This window comes from Pelodiscus sinensis, chromosome 4 (assembly GCF_049634645.1).
Source record: "Pelodiscus sinensis isolate JC-2024 chromosome 4, ASM4963464v1, whole genome shotgun sequence".
Taxonomy (NCBI): domain Eukaryota; kingdom Metazoa; phylum Chordata; order Testudines; family Trionychidae; genus Pelodiscus; species Pelodiscus sinensis.
The window spans coordinates 128028201-128046223 of record NC_134714.1 but is presented as its reverse complement, the minus strand read 5'-3'; positions in this window follow the sequence as shown (position 1 = coordinate 128046223).

Here is an 18023-nt window from a genome sequence, read left to right as displayed (position 1 = left end):
AAACAGTAGCGTAGAGGGTCTGAACACAACAGCGTGCTTAAGGTCGCAAGTCTGATCATTGTGATTAGTGCTGTATTTCTAAGGAACTGACTGGCGGTAGGCAAGCTGTTAATATCTGCTACGTCTTCCACGTCACCCAATCCTCAAATGGGATTATTCACTGAGGTATAAATAGTTTATTGTTAATTATTATTAAGCTTCAAGTCTGGAGACTTAAGCCTCTGTTTGTGTTTCCAGCCCTGTTAACACATGGATGCTCCTACTGATGGTCTAACACACACAGCCACTTCTCTCGGAAGTCGAGATTCATACAGTAATGGAAGTGGTATATACAGTATATGGATGTATTGGTTAGCAAATAGATGACGGTCTCTGTCTAGCCTTCTCTCTCAATCCTTTGCTCGTAAAGGTTTTGCGAATTGGCAGAGAACGTCTTCCTGCTGTTGACCATTTTTTACCACCAAGATTTGACCCACTCAATCATTTTGGCTTAGATTCGCCGGTGTCGTGGGACCTCAGAGTTACAAACACCTCAGGAACGGAAGAGGTTTGTGACTCGGAAAAGTTCGTTCAGAACATTCAGGTGGTTCTTTCAGAAGTTGGCAGCTGAGCACTGAGTTAGTACAGCTTGGAAACTTTACCACAAGGAAGAAAAAATGCCGCTTTCCTTTGATTTTTTTTTTTTAGTGGTTTATGTAGTAACATGAAAGCCTAAAACATTAGCCCAGGTCTGAGTCCTGAGGCCTAGCTAGCAATTTACATTTAACGCCACACCACACTGAATTTGGTGTGTGTGAGTGTGTATGTGTGTGTGTGTTTGCTGTTGCCTGATCATTTACTTCTGATTCCAAATGAGGCGTGTGGTTGGCCGATCAGTTCATAACTTTGATGTTCTTAACTTGGGGGCTTACTTTACTTTCTAGCTGCCTTGCCCAGTTCCGGCCACTCAAAGCATCTGTCAGCCTTGTCGAATTGGCTAGAGCAAGCAGCGTGTCTGCCTTGTGTCGCTAGAACGGTGCAAAGCAGCCTGTGCATTTGGCCATTCCTTTGTGCGGATCGTTAATACGATGCTCAGGGTCAAGGCAGCTGGAAGGAAATATGATAAAATATTTGTGGACAGCTAGCTACATAGCAGAAGGTAGAGGTTATTTTTTAAGGTTATTTTTGATCTTTTCTCCCTGTAATATAAAGGAAATAGCAGAAAGGCTCTTTCACTTACCTTTCCCCACTTTCACTCAGACTACAATATATTGCAAGAACTTCCCACTCCAGAGCCTCCAACTGGGTTGCTGCATCAAATGGCCTTTCCTTTCTAGCCAGTCTCTCTATCTAGGCACCTCCTTGGACATCCTCGCCATTGTCTCTGAATGCCCGCATTTCTCCCCCCACCACAGCAAATTCTCACTGTTGGGACGGTGACATCGTAAGATTATTCCAGCGTTGTTGAGTCTCAGGGTTCAGCAGCCTGCCTATGCAGCACCGTGACATCTCTCTTGCTGACTCTGGGGCTGCATCCACACCGTGAGGATTTATATGGAGAGTCTGTGACCATGGGACCCGCTCCCAGAGGCATCTCTGACCTTAGGTGCACAACAAGGCAGCAATTACAATTACCACTGCAGCCTTTGGCATTGGAAAGTCATTGCACGGACACTAGGGAAACTAGGGGAGAAAACTGAGGAGCGACTAGAGATGGCCGGGGGCAAGACTCATGCCCAACACAACTCTCAGGGTTGTTGGTGTGATGAGAGCATCAGGTCTCCAGCACAGCTGGCTGGGGCAGATGTTGTGCAGAAAGAGAGTTCTGAGGATCAAGTCCAAAACTCTAGAATGTAGTGGACAAGATATAGCCCGGGAGCTAGATCCAGCCCACCAGCCTTTCAGTCCAGCCTGCCAACCCACCCCACTGCAGACCTGCGGACTGCTCCATCTGCTTCTCTGCACCGGGGGAGAAGCTTTGCATGCTGTGAACCCCTTCCTTCACCCAAACTTTCTCAGACCCCCATCTTCTCCTGCACCCCAAGCCCCCTTCTATACCCAGCCTCCGTCCCTGGCCCCACATCCCCTCCATAGAAAAGTGAGGCCTTTGACCACTTACCAAAATCTTGGCGTGGCCCCCCCCCCCCATCAGAAATTATTGCTCACCCCTGTTCTGGATGCATCATGAACCTGGATAGAACCACATGTTCCTTCTCAATGGGAGGGAGAGAGGCAGGAAAACACTACGGCTACGTCTAGACTGGCGCAATTTTCCGCAAATGCTTTTAACGGAAAAGTTTTCCGTTAAAAGCATTTGCGGAAAAGAGCATCTAGATTGGCACGGACACTTTTCCGCAAAAAGTGCTTTTGCGGAAAAGCGTCCGTGCCAATCTAGACGCACTTTTGCGCAAAAAAGCCCCGATTGCCATTTTCACCATCGGGGCTTTTTTGCGCAAAACAAATCTGAGCTGTCTACACTGGCCCTTTTGCGCAAAAGCTTTTTGCTGAATGGGAGCAGCATAGTATTTCCGCAAGAAGCACTGATTTCAGACAGTAGGAAGTCAGTGTTCTTAACGGAAATTCAAGTGGCCAGTGTGGACAGCTGGCAAGTTTTTCCGCAAAAGCAGCTGCTTTTGTGGAAAAACTTGCCAGTCTAGACACAGCCTACTGGTTTGTTTGGTTTTTTTGTGTGTGGGGGGGGGCATAAATAAAGGATGCCGCCTTAAGGAACAGAAGCCCAGATCCCCAGCTATCATAAGCTGGCACAGTTCCATTGATCTCACTGATTTACACCTGTTCAGGCTCTGGCTCCTCATGCCTCTACCTCTCAGGGTCAAGGAGACTGGCCCCTACAATTTTCTTGAAGAAATCAGGAACAATAGAAGGCAGGTCAAGCCAGTTAGCCAGAGCTGGTCCACAACATTTTAGCACCTGAGGTGGGGAGCTCAAATGACGCCACCATGCCTCCTCGCTTGGGCCAAAACTTTGAAAGGTCTCAATTCTCTGGGTCCTAATGGCACCCCCCCACCGTCTGGCACCTGAGGCGTCTGCCTCAGTTTGCCTTGTAGTTAGCCCTAAACCCCCTTTCCCTTTGCACCCCTAGTGAAATGTGGCCCACATCCAGAAAGACAGACCCAAAGAATTGCACCTTTAAAAGTCTTTGTGATTTGAAGAACCCAATCACATAGGAGAATGGAGGCAGAATGTTTCTAGAGAGTTCCGAGAAGGAATATTACTTCTCTGGCACATCGCTTTAGTGAGAGTTTGCTAAGACTTGCCCTCAGTTAACCATTGGCCAGATTAACCCTAAGCCCCGTGACACTTTCTGGCGCAGAGCTAGAAGTCACACTACTCTTTGCAACCAGGAGAAAGGCAAAATGGGGGGAAAACACCACTGTGGAGTTGTAGTTACACGTATACATTGCTATATGCTGCAATGGCCGTTCATGGAATTTTACTATGGATTTATTAAGCTACTTGGTAAATAGCGCTTTTAATAGGAATCTAAATTCCTTGGTTGTTAACTCCCAGAAAACAAACACGTCATGTTTAATCAAAATATGTTGATTAAATCAAGGGTGTTGTAGCTGGAACTAAACATGTATTTGAGAAAGAGACATTATGTAATCGAAATAGGAACGTGGTGAATGGTGACTAATACATTATATTTAGAACCCTTTCTAGTTCTTTTAACTTGAATAAACCCGAAAGGGTACAGTCGAACAATGCTGTAACCTTTGCATGAACTCTTGCTTTGTATGTATACGGGGAGCGTTTCAGCATGGGAGACTGAGAGACACAAAACTTGTGAAATACACTCAGGAGCCGTCAGCTGTTTGTGTTGTGGTCTGGTGCGACCAACCCTTTGTGTCTTTCAAATGGGGAGCCAGATAAGAGAAAACTGGGAAGGTCTATAGCGCCAGTCAGTCTCATATACAATATTAACAGTGCACACAGGATCAGTATTATATAGCACACCATGTATGTTTTGTATATGACAAATATTCATGTTATGCTGTTTCCAAAATTATTTTAACCTATGTTAAGATGCTTAACCAAAGGGCATGTAGCGATGTTCCTGCTAATCTTTTCCATCTATGTGCAGATTTTTTCCCATCCAGTGCAGAATAAATTTTGTTATGTGCACTGACAGCGGTGTGAATGTGCACCACCAGTAGAAACAAACAAACAAAACCCCTAGCTGCGGACACTCTGCTTATCAGCGGCATGGCATCGAAATCTCTTCTGAATGGCCACGCACGTGCCCAGCTTACAGGGACCACTGCCATGTAGAGTGTTGAGAATATAAGAACAGCCAGACTGGCTCAGACCAAAGGTCCATCCAGCTCAGTATCCTGTCTGCTGACAGTGGCCAATGCCAGGTGCCCCAGAGGGAACGTACAGAACAGGTCATGATCAAGTGATCCCTCTCTTGTCACCCATTCCCAGCCTCTGACAGAGACTAGAGACACCATTCCTGTCCATCCTGGCTAATAGCGGTTGAGGGACCTCCCCTCCATGAATTTATCTAGCTCTTTTTCGAACCCTGGTAAAGTCCTGGCCTTCACAAGATCCTCTTGCAGGAAATTCGACAGGTTGACTGTGCACTGCATGAAGAAATACTTCCTCGGCTACGTCTAGACGGGCATGATTTTCCAGAAATGCTTTTAACGGAAAAGTTTTCCGTTAAAAACATTTTCGGAAAAGAGCGTCTAGATTGGCACGGACGCTTTTCCACAAAAGCACTTTTTGCGGAAAAGCATCCGTGGCCAATCTAGACGCGCTTTTGTGCAAAAGCGCCCCGGTCGCCATTTTCGCACTCGGGGCTTTTTTGCGCAAAACAAATCTCAGCTGTCTACACTGGTCCTTTTGCGCAAAAGTTTTGCGCAAAAGGGACTTTTGCCAGAACGGGAGCAGCATAGTATTTCCGCAAGAAGCACTGATTTCTTACAGTAGGAAGTCAGTGCTTTTGCGGAAATTCAAGCGGCCAATGTAGACCGCTGGCAAGTTTTTCCGGAAAAGCGGCTGATTTTCCGGAAAAACTGGCCAGTCTAGACACAGCCCCTTTGGTTTGTTTTAAACCTGCTTCCTATTAATTTTATTCAGTGACTCCCCTAGTTTTTGTGTTATGGGAAGGACTAAATAACTTTTATTTCTTCACTTTCTCCAGATCAGTTGTTATTTTATAGGTCTCTCTCCTATCCCACCTTAGTTGTCTCTTTTCCAAGCTGAAAAGTTCCCGTTTTATTAATCTGTCCTCATAGGGCAGCTGTTCCAAACTCCCTAATCATTTTTGTTTCCCTTTGCTGAACCTTTTCTAATGCTAAGATATCTTTTGGGGGATGAGGTGACCACATTTTCATGCCTTATTCAAGATGTGGACATACCATGGATGTATATAGAAGCAATAAGATATCCTGTCTTGTTCTCTATCCCTTTCTTAATGATTCCCACCCGATCACAGGTGGTTAGCTTCAATGTAAAAATGCTCATGATGTGAGTGTTCCAACCCTGGAGGGCAATTCTCACAGCCAGGTGCTCAACAACTGAACTAAAATACAACAAAATAAATAAATCTGGTATAAACTGTTCCCACATACTGAAAGTCAGAGTTTAGGGTGGGCTTTTTTTTTTTTTGGAATCTCCAATGTGCATTTCTATCCGAGCTTCTTTATTTTGAATGTTTAGCAGCTCTAGCATTTAACTGTATCACGTTTACTGATAATTAGACTTTGAGATTTTAGGCACTGCCATGGATTGGAGTGCAGGGTCCTTAGGTTCTTGTGTGTTGCCAGAAGCTGGGACTGGATGAGAGTGGGTCATTCAAATTTGCCCTGTTCTGTTCATTCCCTCTAAATAAGACCATCCTTAGGCATATACAGAATACACTGCTGCAAAGGGCACCACTAAATTTGGAACACTGGGTGCCCCACATTTAGTGGTGCCTTAGGCAGCTGCGTACTGTGTATATCTAAGGCCATGGCTGTGGGATGGGACAGTTAGGTACAAGCAGTCGTGGCTCTGATGGAAAGCCCTCAGCCATGTTTATACCTTAAAGCAACGTTTCAACTAATTTGGAGAGAGAGATTTCATTGCACACTTGCTATGGGGGGAAGCTGTAGATACGCTATATCTTGATTTTAATAAGGCTTTCAGCACTAGCCCAAATAACACAGACTCATAGAATTCTAGAACTGGAAGGGACCTTGAGAGGTCTTCGAGTCCAGTCCCCTGCCCTCACGGCAGGACCCAGTACCATCTAGATCATCCCTGATAGATGTCTATCCAACCTGTTCTTAAATATCTCCAGTAATGGAGATTCTACAACCTCCCTAGGCAATTTATTCCAGTGCTTAACCACCCTGACAGGTAGGAAATTTTTCCTAATGTCCAGCCTAAACATCCCTTGCTGCAATTTATGTCCATTGCTTTTTGTCCTGTCATCAGAGGTCAAGAACAATTTTTCACCCTCCTCCTTAGAACACTCTGTGATGGGTCCACTAGGGCCCGCAATGAACCCGGTGGGAGTTCGGAGGTCGGTGCGGTGGGTCCGCTGGGGCATGTGCTGATGTCGGTGGGATGTCAGCCGGTCAGCTGACATAGCTGCAGTGCAGCAAACCCTTCAGGGCATGCGCTGACACCTGCGGGAATCCAGCTGGTCAGCTGGGAAGAAGGGGGGACCGGCAGATGCCGGAGAGTGTCCATCACCAACCATGAGACTGGCGGGGGCATGCAGTGTGTGGGGGCGGAGCCTGATCCCCAGTGCACAGTGCCCCAGTGTGGCAGGATGCCCAGGGGGCGGAGCCACGTACCCCCGCAGCCATTAGCGGGCCATTTGAAAAGGCCCAGCGGAGAAGACAGGGAGGCAGCTCACAGAGCAGAAGCCACCAAGAGACAGGCCGGGCGAATTGAGCCGTGCCTCAGTGGGGGGTCGGCCCGTGATTCCAGAGAGGATGGAGCAAGGCAGCAGAAGCCAGGGAAGATGCCGGAGCGGTAAGCCCCGTGTATTCACTCGGGGGAAACGCTGCACTGGAGGGGAATAGGAAGCAGCCTGGGGCAGAACGTTTTTGGTGCCCGTGGGCTGACGAGCTTCGGGGTGGATCCCTGTCAGCCAGGTGGGGATGAGACACCCTGCACCCTTAGGGCTCCCGGGTCCCCCTATTTCCCCTCCGCCTTCACATCCACTCCATCCCCATTGACTATGCATTACAGTGGGCCTAAGGTCCAACCGTCCAGGCACTGAACGTACACGGACCCTGGAGGGCCACGAACTAGGGAGGTAGAGAACCCTGGGAGAAGTCCCTGTGACACTCGGAAAGAGGGCTCACTGGTGGGGAGCTCACGCCCTAACACGCCCGCGGCGGGACTCACAGACAGAGGGCTTGCTGAACACCAACCCCGCCTAGTATGAGCTCACAGCAGTCCAAATGGTCACTTTGGCCGCTATGGGATCCCCAGTCTCCCTGTTATTGAGGCAGGGGGGGATAAAGTGTTGTTACCCTGATTATGTGAATCAAGGACAGTGGAACAGTTTTATGACAGAGGGATTCACCATCAACTAAGTAGCACTCGCTAGACAAGGGGCATGGGTTCCAAACCCAGTCAAATTGAGAGAGGCTGGGGACAGGTCTTTGTACCTGGTGGTGGGGCCCTGTCTGAGGGTCTGGAACACCAACTGCAGCCCCTCCTCCCTCCCCCACTGTGGAATATCAGAGCTAATCTGGATTCCATTAGGAGTCTAGTTACAGGCTGCTGAGCTGACTTCACTTTGGGCCAATAGTGCACTAGCACTGAGGCTCCTTTACTATGAGCTAAAGAGCTGACATCTACTATGAGCTGAAATCACTGAAGGCTATGTCTACACTGGCAGCTTCTTGTGCAAGAAATCAGCCGCTTTTGCGCAAAATCTTGCCGCCTGTCTACACTGGCTGCTTGTATTTGCGCAAGAACACTGACTTTGTAATGTACAAAATCAGTGGTTCTTGCGCAAATACTCCGATGCTCCTGCTCAGGGATAAGCCCTCTTGTGCAAGTATTCTTGCACAAGAGGACCAGTGTAGATAGCCACGTTTATTTCTTGCGCAAGAAAGCCCGACGGCTAAAATGACCATCGGAGCTTTCTTGCGCAAGAAAGCGTCTACACTGGGCACGGATGCTTTTGTGCAAAAGCAAATCTTATGCTCAAAGGCACATGCCAGTGTAGACGCTCTCTTGTGCAAATACTTTTAACAGAAAAACTTTTCCGTTAAAAGTATTTGCGCAAAATCTTGCCAATCTAAATGCTGCCTTCCACAAGAGTGCATCTACACTAGTGTGTGCTTTTGCACAAGAGCATCCATGCCAGTGTAGATGCTCTCTTCCGCACGAAAGCTCTAATGGCCATTTTAACCATAGGGGCTTCTTGTGCCAGAAATTCATGTTGCCTGTCTACACTGGCCTCTTCTGGAAGAGCTCTTGCGCAAGAGGGCTTATTCCTTGTGGGGAGAGGAATAACTCTTCTGGAAGAAGCCCTGTTTTACAACGCTGTACTGTACATTTACTTCTGGAAGAACACTTGTGCAGTGTAGACAGCCAGCAAGTTTTTGCGGAGGAACGGCTGTTCTTCCAGATGAAGCTGCCAGTGTAGACGTTGCCTGAATGCTGTGGGGAGCCTAAAGCTAAATTGCTGAGCTGCTAGCAGAGCAGTTTGCGGGAACGACCCAGAGGAGCAGCTGGCGGGAACAACTGGTGGGTGGCTGGTAGAAGCAGCGGCAGGAGGCCTGCAGAGCGGATGGTGGGAAAGACTGGCAGGTGGCCAGTGGAACAGCTGCGGGAATGACAGGTGGGTGGCTGGTGGAGTGGAACGAGACGGAGAGGTGGAGCAGGGCAGTTTGTGGGATGGCTGGAGCAGCTCGCGGGGACAGCAGGTGGAGTGTGGCGGAGTGACTGGCATTGAAGACAGCAGCAGAACCCTGCTGAAAAGTGGGGCCCTTGGCAGACCATGTAAGGTTCATCAACCCTCTACCCCCTCCGTTTCACCCAGGTTGGGAAGTAAAAAACCCTGCAGGTAAACCTTTGAACCCTGGAGTGGCACTGACCCGGGACAGAGATTTTTGGGGTGTCGGACTTTGGGTGATTTTTGGGCTGCAGGACTCAAGAGACTCTTGGGTTGTTGGACTCTTGGGGACTTTGAGTGATTCTTGGCTGGGGGTGGGTCTTTGCTCATGGTTTGGTTGATGAATCCTAGTTGTGGTGTTTTCCCAATTTAATGCTGATGTCAGTTACCTCATGTTATTAAAGATTTGCTGCTATATCGAGGCTCTGTGCTTGTGAGAGGGGACGAATTGCCTCTTTGAGGCACCCAGGGGTGTGTGCAAGATTTCCCAGGTCACTGGGTGGGGGCTCGAGCCGGTGTTGCATTATGTTGTTGGGAGGGGACCCCTAGGCAGTGAACCCGGCCCTTGCTGCTATTAACTCAGCCTAGCAGAAGGGTTACACGTACAAGGGTCTGGTACATGTTACACTGCTGTGGGGCAGTCTGGTTCTGACCTAAGAGACAGCAGTGGGAATCCGAATTAACTCGACTGGCATTATTGAGGTTCTCCAGAGTTATAGCAAGGCAACTGAGAGAAGAGTCTGGCCCATGATCTCTAGACCAACACTGGAAACTTACTTAAAGGGACTTTTGCGGAGGTGACCAATCAAATGGAATGGAATGCGTCCACCTCATTCTAGAATCTTATGAAACCAGGGGATAGGTGGATCCTAACCAGCCGAGGAGTCGTCCCTCCGCCCTTGTTGTACCATGTCCACCAGGAAACACATGGCAACAACTTTAATTGCATGTGCTGTGCATGCCAATTGTTCTGGGAGCAAAGAGGCTCCAGGGAGCAAATCTCAAAGTTTCCAAAGCCAAATTTAACCCCTGCTACCCCAGAAAGCCGTTCCAGAGGTATTAAAGGTAACGTCGGTGTGGTGAGCAAGCAGAGAAAGGGGCAACGTTGGCTGAGTTTTGGGGATCTAACCAGGTCCTGCTTCCATTCTTCTCCACTCATTCTAGGTGAACGAAGGAAAGATGAAGAGGTACCACCAAGTCATGGGCAAACAGGTCAGTCTCAGAGCGTTTCTGCCTAGAATTAAAACTACAGTGTGCCATTCATGGGAAGGGGAAGGAGGGATTATCCTGAGAGGAGAACTTTCTGCACTTATTTACTGAGGAAAAGAAGGAAAGAGCTTTGCCAAGGACAAGGAAAAACAGGTTTAACAGGAAAGGAAGAAACTCCCCATTGAGTCAGGGAACATCTCTACTAAAGCCAATATAGTGGCCAGTCTGGTGCTGCGCACAGCACCATGAGGGTAGAAGGTTTCCACATTGATGAAAGAGGTTTTTCCATCCGTGTAGTTAATATATCTCTCTGAGGCCACATCTACACTGCAACACTATTTCGGGATACCAGAGTATCCCAGAATAGCTATCCCGCATCTTAACAGCAAGCCTGTTATTTCGGGCTTGGTCTTTCGACGTCCCGGTAAACCTCATTCCACAAGCAGTAAGGGATGTTTCGGAATAGCGGGTTATTTCAAAATTTGGTATTATGTAAACAGTGCCAAATGATGAACTAAGCTATTTTGAAATAAGATATGCAATTTGCGTAGCTCAAATGGTGTCTTATTTCGAACTACGGTGCAGTGCAGGAATAGCCTGAGAGGCAGTACCTCAGTGCAGGGAAAAATTACACTGAGTGTTAGTGCAACCTACCTGCCTCGCACAGGGCGTGAAAAGTTTCCCTGCCCTGTGCACCTTGGTCTAATTGTTAAGTTTAAACCAGGCCTCGGAGAAGCTACCGATGGAAAAGACCAATGGAAATCTAGTCCTGTCTCCCTGCCGGGGCAGAAAAATCTGCTTTGGTCCTCACTGTAAATATTCCAGCTGCCCCAGCTGCCCAGTAGAGATTAATTTGCAATCTGATTGATCTTGGAGTCAGGCTGCTTAGAAACAGTAGACAGATTTTGTTCTCATAGGTTTTCCCCAGACGTCAGCCCTTCCAGCTACCTGATCCATGGTGGTGTTCTTCTCTGAGCCCCAATTCCTTTTTTGGGGAAGAGGTACCTCAACTACGGACTCAGTGAGGCTCCCTGAGCCAAGAATCAAACAAACAGGGAACCCTCCCGAACCATGGCCCCTTTCCTGTAGGTTTGCAGGCAGGGCATGCTGTCCCCACCCAACCGCAGGGACACCAGAACAGGGAACTATGCAAATCGCGTAGCTTATTGTAACTGTATTTTGAAATAGCTTAATTTGTAATTTGGCGCTGTCTGCACAGCACCAAACTTTGAAATAACTTGCTTTTCTGAAATGCCGAGGGTTACCAGGACGTCAGAATAAGCTGCTCGTTATTTTGAAATCTATTTCAAAATAACGGGCTGCTTTAATAGATGCGGAATAGCTACTTTGGGATACTTCCGATATCCCAAAATAGCTCTGCCGTGTAGACGTACCCTAAGAGATTCGGTAGAGCTCAGAGCCTGCTTTGTGTGATCTGTGTTGCTAATTCCAATCCAGTGCCTGCAGTTAGGATCGAGTTGGTTTGTTTGTTTTGGTGGGAGGGTGTATGGTGCTATGCAGGGATTTTTTTTCTTATTCTTTTTGTAGATGGTGCCTAGACAGCACAGTGGTGGGCATGCTGGAGGGAGAGGGGAAGGGACTGGCAGGTCTTTTGCACAAGCAAAGAAGGGCATTCGTGTGTGGACTCTCTGTGTGTCTGGGGCATTGTGTGTGTGTCCCTCAGTGTGTGTGCATGTGATATTGGGTATGGAGGCGCGTGGGCAGGTGTGTGAGTGTCTTCCCCTGTTCAGTGCTCAAGCAGGCGTCTGTCCCACTGCAGGACTCCTTGTGAGATCATAGAAAGGTCTGTACAACGGGAGGGGACCTAAAAAGGCCACCCCTAGTTCAGGCCCCTGCAGGACTAAGTATTATCTAGTGCAGGGGTGGCCAACCAGTTAGAAACTGAGCCAAAATAGCTGTGGATAGAATGCAAAGAGCAACGTATTAGATATATAAGTATATACAAATTAATATCTATCGATCGATCGATAGATAGATAGATAGACAGATAGATATAGTATACAAAATAGAGTGATAAAAATAACATTATAGGACATTTTGGTTCTGTTGTACAATACTTGACAGATAGATATCTAGTCCGCTGATTGGCTACTAATGACCAGTTAATGATTTACTGATTGGCTCACATTCAGCAGTAAGGTACAGATTTAAACGTATACAATAGGCAATGAAAATTAGTAATAGACAACAAATATTAACAGACCATTTACTAAAAACCAATAAAAAAAGTCTCTAGTCACTTAAATTCATGGCCAGTCTATTGCTGTTCAGAAAACTTGGCAAGGAACAAAAATCAAATTAAAAAAACCCAACCCTTTGAAAATACAGTAATATTCTCACACTAAAAATAAGCATCCCCACCATGTATTTTAAATTTAACACTACTGCCCTACTAGGTCCTGGGTTTTTTTTAAAATTAAACGGAACTGAGAAGTAAATTAACACAATTTGAAGTGCCTCTTTCACTCCAATTTGTTGATCTCTGGTATGGTTTCCTCGTTTTTTTGGGTTTTTTTACTTATGAAGATGATGGCTTTTTTATAGTTCTAAAAATTCAGGTCTGTCCCAGACTGCAAAGATGAGAGGCTCAAAAACAATAAGGGAGAGACTCATATCTCAGAGTCATTGCTTCAGCCTGGCAGAATGGCCATGAGCAGTCTGGACACGCGGCTCCGAACGAGCCATAGCCCTATGAGCTGCATTTCTTTGAGCAAAGAGCCGCATGCTCTAGACATTTCTAGAGTGTCTCTGACAGGTGTTTGTCTAATCTGCTCTCAAAAAAGTCCCCTGACAGAGACTGCACAACAAGTTATTCCAGTGCTTAACCATCCAGACAGTTAGGAAGTTTCTTCTCAGGTCCAACCTTCTTCCTCCCTGCTAACTAGATGCTTCCAGAGACTTTAATCCCTTTGGTGTGGTGAGGGCCAGAGAATTGGAGGGAGGCTGGTACCATTCTGGCATGAAGCACGGGGGCACAGCTGATGGGGGATGGGGTGGGAGATGGGGGCTGCTCCAGCTCATGGGCTCTTCTGGCTCCTCTTCAAGAGGCAGGCCAAGAGCTGCTTCCAGGGGATCTCGGGCCATGGGCAGAGCATGTCGGAGAGGATGAGGGGGAGGATTTTGTGAGAGAAGCTCTGGTTGAGGGTGCTGGATGTGTCAGTGCCTGGGGCAGCCACACCCTTTAGCCTACTGAAATTGGTTTTTCAGTCTTACCTGTTTGTTACTTGTCGGAACGTAGCACAGGCAAGTGTTTTATAGATTCCTAGAATCGTAGGACTGGAAGAGACCTCACACGGTCCTCTATTCCATTCCTCGGCACCCATGGCTGGGCTAAGTACGGGGACAACAAACAAAAGGAAGTTTGTCTTCACTCCGCACACAGTCAACCTGTGGAACTCCTTGCCAGGGGATGTTGTGAAGACTTGGACTTTAACAGGATTCAAAAAAGAGCTAGATAGATTCATGGAGGTTAGGTCCATCAACGGGACTTACGATGGGTAGGAATGGTCTCCGTGGCCTCAGTTTGTCTGGAAATGGATGACAGGAGATGGATCACATGATGATTCCCTGTTGTGTTCCTTTCCTCTGGGGCATGTGGTGCTGGCCACTGTCAGCAGACAGGACACTGGGCTAGATGGATCTTTCGTCTGACCCAGTATGGCCGTTCTTATGTTCTTACCCCAAAAATTTGGGGCACAGCTGGGTCTTAATGTCCACCCACCTGTATCTTCCTTCCCTGTTCCCTGGCTCTGCTTCCTCTGGAGAGGACCTAATTAACTTAAAAGTGAAAAATCTGGCCAGATCTATTAGCAGAACATTGAAACTGAAAGAGCCATTCAAGTGATAATGAAGCCATTTAAGAGGCATTTGCCAACCCTAAGTATATGCTGTCAATTTCTAAATTTACTGACAGAGAGAGCGTGGAATTAACATTCATTTGCAAATTTGACACTGTTTCCCTGGGCTTGAACAAAGACATCAATGGAACATCACATTATAAAGCTAAACGTCCTCCTTTTAACATAAAACGCTAAGTATGGGACCTTTCCAGCCCACTTAATTAGCCTCATTAGCACCAGGGCAATGCTGATTTAAGGTACGCAACTCCCGCTACATGAATAGCACAGCTGGAGTTATCATACCTTAGGTCAAATTGCCACAGGATCTCCACTGTGAGGGGTTGATGGGAAAAACTCCTGTCAACTTCCCTTACGCTTCTCATGCTGGTGGAGTACGGCAGTTGAAGAGACAGTGATTAGTGGTTGATTTAGTGGGTCTTTACTAGACCCACTAAATCGAACCCTGAAGGATTGATCATGCAGCACTAATCTCCCGATCAATGTAAACCTGTCCTCAGATAGTAGTGGCATCTACGAAGATGGGCAATTCAAAAAGATCCATTGATGGAAGAAGGAAGCCCCTAAATGTCCCTTGAATCAGCCTACATTTAAACACAAGCAGCTCACGAAGGGATGTTATACTAGCCATGTTGGGTGGATTGAAGAACAAATGCACCATGGACACCACTGGGGGTTTGAGACGGAGGAACCAGGCCCCTAAAGTGTAAGGCTTTTTGTACATGAGGGAGCAACCTAGTGGCCAGTGCTTATTTAAAGGGTGCACTCTTATGGGTAACCTTAGAGCCAGATTCAGAACTTTAGAGGCCTTAAGCACTGAAAAGATTATGGTGCCCCCCATATGTAATTCAAAATAAAAACAATACTATACCATAAAATAATATTTTATTTTTCAAAATGACACAAAACTTACATGTATGCTGAAATTAAAATAGCTTCTTTCTAGATTTCTTGATTGCAAAATTCTGGATAAGTTCATTGATGCTGACTCGACGAAGCATGTCCGCTTCCATACACAATAGGGAAAGTGAATCAAGTCTGTCCTTCCACATTGTTGTTCTCTGAGGGTTTTTTATTCTTTACAGCTGAGAAAAAGAGCGTTCTGCGGAGCAGTTAGCAATCATCAATGTGAGAAAAATATGTAGTGCGATCTCTATATTTGGAAATACACATTGTATTCTGTCTTTCAATATTGTGTCATGAAGATCAATGTGACTGAATTTCATTTTTCCTGTTTCATTAAACTTTGCACGCATATAACAATGGAACTGCCATACTTCTCCACAGAGATTCATGTTCAAGTCAACAGGGTCTGAGTCAATTAGCTTTTGGGAACCTTGTGAATATTGTTCATCAGATAAGTCCATATCGTTTAGAAAAGAAAATCTACTTGATACTTCTTTGTACACTTCACCTCTCCTCTTCATATGAGCTTCAAGTGTATCAGTTATAGTGTAGTAATTTGTCTCTAGGGCTGTGTCCAGACTCAGGGGTTTTTTCGGGAAAAGTAGCCTTTTTCCGAAAAAACTTCCCCTGCGTCCAGACTCAAGCCGCGTTCTTTCGAAATTAAATTGAAAGAACGCGGCTTTTCTTTCGATGGCGGTAAACCTCATTTCACGAGGAAGAACGCCTTCTTTCGAAAGTTCCTCTTTCGAAAGAAGGCGTTCTTCAATGTAAATAGGGCTTCTTCAAAAGAGAGCATCCAGACTCACTGGATGCTTTCTTTCGAAAAAGCAAGCCGCTTTTTCGAAAGTTCAACGTGCAGTCTAGACACTCTCTTTCGAAAGAGGCTCTTTCGAAAGTATCTTTCGAAAGAGCCTTTTTCGAAAGAGGCTTGCAGTCTAGACATAGCCTAGGATTCAATGCTGTTTCTATTGCACTGCTATCATTTGCTTGTTTTTTCCTGATTCGCTTGCGAGACTGGGCTTCTCTGTAGTTAGTATCAGGCAAGATATCCTTTGATATGTCTTCAAAACATTCAAAATCATTCCTCAAAGTGTGTAAGTAGTCTGCTAATGATTGACCGAGGTCTGCACATGTTTTCAAATCCAATTGTTTTTCTTGGAGAGCTTGACTTGTGTGGTAAAAGTGTTGTAAAATTTCATTCCGCATGGTCAACATGAATACAAACTTGCATCTTGTTTGCAATGTTTTCTGCCTCTCGTATAGTTTCTTCCTTTTGTGATTGGTCTTCAGCTATACTTTCTAATCCATCCACAATCTTTGAGTAGGACTCCAGAATTGTACTTGTTGCCTCTACATGTGCCTTCCAACGAGTATGAGAAAGAGATTTCAACACATGATCATTGCCCAAATATGTTTTAAGAACTGCCCCTTATCTCAGTTATCTGAACTTAAAAAAAAAAAAAATTACACAACGTATACTATTTTTTATGTATAAATATATATAATATATATATAAGAAAAAAATGAATCAAGTACATATAACTCAGAAGACTGTATCAATAATAAAACATAAATTTATTGCAATACATGACAGGATCTGATTTCCTCGCATTATTTCGATCTGCGTTAGTAGGATGCCCCCCTGGTTTAGGTGGGGATAAGTAATAAACAGAGAACAGAAAAATGGGGGACGAGTGTGTAGTGGAGTGTAAGGAAGTCTAACAGAGTTCTGATTTTTCCCATGATGACTACTTCGATGCTTTTTTTTGAAATATCAAATATCATATTAAAAAAAATTTTTTTTTTTTTGGTGGCCCTGCTTTGCTGGTGCCCTAAGCATATGCTTAGTTTGCCTATTGGGTAATCCATCCCTTGAAATGCGTGGGATGACGTAGGCCAGAAGTTCTCAACCTTTTCCTTTGTGAGCCCCTCTCCCCCACATGCTCTCAAAATCCATAGCCTGTCTGTGCCCAACAGCTGATTTTTCCATATATAAGCCATGGCCAGAGTTCGGGGGTAACAAAACAGGGCAATACAGGGTGGGGGACTGTGAAGTGGGGGACTGTGAGGCTTTGGGGCTGTGGACATCAGCTACTTGTGGTGAGGCTACGGCTTTCTGCCCTGCACCCCAGCAAGTCTAATGCTGGCCCTGTTTGGTGGACCCCTTGAACCATGGGAGTCCTAAACCCAAGCAAAAATGATTAAAGGTCTAGAAAACATGAGCTATGAGGGAAGACTGAAGGATTTGGGCTTGTTTAGTTTAGAAAAGAGAAGACTAAGGATATGTCTACACTACAGAACTAATTTGAACTAAGCTAATTCGAATTAGTGCATCTAGACCTAAAAACTAATTCAAATTAGTGTTTTGCTAATTCGAAATAGCATGTCCACATTGAGTGGACCCTGAACTGAAGTTAAGGCTGGCCAGAACCAGGACTTAGAGTGTGGAGCTGCTGCCTCAGGCTAGCCGAGGGCTGTGCTTAATGGGACCCGACCCCCACCCCGGACAGACAGTTCCAGGGTTCCCCGCTTGCTTGTCTACCTTGTTGAGGGACAGCAAAGCAGTCCTGTCTTGGAGTGCCCTGAGTGCCCACACTCGGCACATCACAGCACTCGGCCATCAGCCCGGCTGCACTTGCCGCAGGCTGCCATCCGGAGGATGGGGGGGATCAATAGGGAGGCTGTCAGGATCCAGGAGGCTCTGCAGGAGAGCTTCCACCCTGAGGAGCCTGCAGAGCCACCCCAGTCCTCCCCATAGAGGGCTTGTACCCCATTCTTCCCTCACCTCCTCCCACTTACCCCTCCCTAGCCCCCCTTCCTGATGTAAAAAATAAAGGACACGTGTGTTCAAAAATAGAAACTCTCTTTATTGAACAAAAAGGGGAGAGGGGGGATTAACCTTTGGGAAGACTGGGAAAAGGAGGTGGGAGAGGGGAAGAGAGAGGGTGGGAGAGGGGAGGTGGAAACCTGGGAGGAGGGAGCTGGAAGAGGGAAGCCAGGGGAAGAAGGAGGAGGGGAAGTATAAAACTATGGTATGCCATATCTTCAGTATTGTGTGCAGATGTGGTCTCCTCACCTCAAAAAAGACATTTTGACCTTGGAAATGGTTCAGAAAAGGGCAACTAAAATGATTAGGGGTTTGGAACAGGTCCCATATGAAGTGAGGCTAAAGAAAT